This window comes from Anopheles aquasalis, chromosome 3 (genome assembly GCF_943734665.1).
Source record: "Anopheles aquasalis chromosome 3, idAnoAquaMG_Q_19, whole genome shotgun sequence".
Classification (NCBI taxonomy): Eukaryota; Metazoa; Arthropoda; class Insecta; order Diptera; family Culicidae; genus Anopheles; species Anopheles aquasalis.
The window spans coordinates 62,221,049-62,223,548 of NC_064878.1; the positions used below are offsets into that span (position 1 = coordinate 62,221,049).

At 43.2% G+C, this 2,500-nt stretch overlaps 1 protein-coding gene across 8 annotated transcripts in view; it reads right to left on the reverse strand.

The window, feature by feature from the left end:
- LOC126578442 (neurocalcin homolog) overlaps nucleotides 1–2,500 on the reverse strand; it is a 94,292-nt gene that overhangs the window by 2,876 nt on the left and 88,916 nt on the right. For all 8 annotated transcript variants that reach the window (XM_050241000.1, XM_050241005.1, XM_050240999.1 and 5 more), the window contains one exon: nucleotides 1–2,500. This exon is cut by the window's left edge and continues 2,876 nt beyond it; it is cut by the window's right edge and continues 2,001 nt beyond it. The gene's annotated coding sequence lies outside the window, so the exon portion shown is untranslated.

Consider the following 2,500-nt stretch of genomic DNA (forward strand, 5'->3'; position numbering starts at 1 on the left):
TGTTATGAATATCTTACTTCGTTATCATGCTGCCTAGCTCAGCACGAACATCAACCGCAGCCTAATACTCGATCGAGGACCGGAGGAGCCCGCTCACTTCGGCAGCGTTTAAAAGAATAGCCAAGAATGATGCTGCTGAAGGGAAATACGTTTGGGATTGCATACTACTAGTGATGTGATAAGGAGGACAACCGGTGTGGTGCTTGCAAATTTGGGTGCCAGCTCTTCAGCGCTTAACGATACTTCGTTTGTGAGCGTAGTTATCATAAAAGACCAAAGAGACATCTCATCGTGGTTGGTGGTGTTGGGGTTGGCGCGTTGTCGAACGGCTCTCACGTTCGGTAAAAACATGTGCATAAAGAGAAGGTAAAAGTTTATGCTGTTTGGTGTAATTTTAATAGAAAGGTTTCCCTAGAAAGAACACTCCTCCTTGTTCGCGTTGTGGATATGTCCAGAGAATAGTTTCCAGAGGGGCTAAATGTTTAAATTTATTTCTTAATTTCATCGTGTGACAATGCAATCGATTGAAGAAGGCTAGAAAGTGTAATCGACCATCGTTCAATTTCTTTTGGAAAGATCAATCATATTCTAACTAGTAACGAGTAACGCAATCATCATAGAGGAAGCGGTAATGTTAAAGATATTTAAAATCCCTCGAAAAAACCCGGGGGAATGTGTTTGCGCAATGAACTTTGTCTAAAATTTCAGTGTTACTCTCCTCCCTTTAAATGCATCACGGGATACGCTTCCATTCTACTATGATATTGTTGAAAGCCCGCAAAAATGTATCGCCACAACAGCCATTCAACAGACGAAACAGTGAGTGGGTGAGTGATTTGAGAAAGAGAAAGGTTTGCTTGCGTCGGTGCGTCATATTCCTAAAATAAAGGTAAAACATGTTAAATCAATCAAATGAGAAGGAAGGAAGAAACACAAAACTACCAAACGGATGAAAAATACACGCCATAAACCATCGATTTCTTTCGTTAGACTGCGGCCGTCGAACAGAACAGCGAATGAACGGAACGAAAACAAAATGAGCAAACAGGCAAGGTTTAAATAAAATAAAATAGAGATTTAATATACACTCAAAAGACTGTACAAACTTATATCAACCTCCGTTACGACACTTTGCGGACACTTTGCATTAAACGTACTCTCAGTAGTCCATCGGTTCGGTTTCAATTTCATATGTTTAGTTCACTCTCCATTTCCTACTTGTGTGACTGTTTATGCTGCTGGTTTTGCTTTAAGCGTAGAAAGAGAACAAGAAGCAATAGAAAAAGTGGCCGAAAAGAATCGATTAAAAATGAGAACTAAATGATACGACAGACACGAAAAGGGAGAGATTAAGTTCCTTGTTTTACGAAAATAGTGTCTAGCATAGAAAGTACAAAACCGCAAAGGCAAAGGTACGTTTCCAAGAGATTACACGTGCGTCAAATAAATTCGTCAAATGTCTTGTACCGTTGCACGTACTGCTGCTACTGCTGTTGCTGCTGCTACTCCTACTACTATTGCTGCAGTTGCTGTCGCTGCTGCTACTGCTCATCGCGCCAAGCACTAGCAGCGAGCGCCTCAGATCTTCTCTGTGTGAACGGTTTTGAAATCCTGAACCCTAAATTCAATAAACTTATTAACCTTACGCAATGCTATGCTCCGATGGCCGCCAGCAAGTAGAACACACGCGCAAACAACATGAGGGCACGAGAGTGAATCGCGATCATTGATTAAAAGCTAGAATTTACGAGATGAAACAAATTGATCAACCGCAACTACATCAGCCAGTAGGGTAGGTATTAGGGGTTTTCCGATACACCTAGGGCATAAATATGTTGTAAGAAATGATGTCCGGGCGCGGCCCAGGACCACGAACTAATAATACATAAGCGAAAGAGCGAAAGCAAAGCAAGGATACGCAGAAGCTGAGTTCTCATACTCATAACAGTATGAGGGCTTGCAACAATGAGTTAACAATAATAAATAGAGCGAATACAGCGACGGATCGCACGCGCATTGAATCACTGAGCACTGAGGGATATGTTGAGGTGGTGATCGCCTTTTGCTAGGTTGATGGTTATGGCCGGAGAGGGGATCTATGCGCCACCATAATATGTGCTTGAGAAGATCATGTCTACACCGCTTTCGGAAGATCATTTTACTGTGCTGAGCTGTGCTGAGCAGGGCGATCGCATGCATTGCATTCATTCGCTCCTTCTCTCTCTCTCTCTCTCTCTCTCTCACTGACGCTTACTAGTTACCTTACGCAACGAGGGAACTGATAAAACCAACCAGACGAACGAAGAACAACAAGAACAGTGTGCTCAATTCCGTTGAGGGGTTTGTGCCGCTTCATATCTTCTTCATCTGGACCGGACTGTTTGCTTTCCGCTCGCAACTACTATCGAAGGAGCGCCCCCTCGATCGCGATCGCTACACTTAAACGGCTAGCCAGTTAACAAATGTGAGTTCGCGGAGGCAGCGAAGAATTCCATTCAGC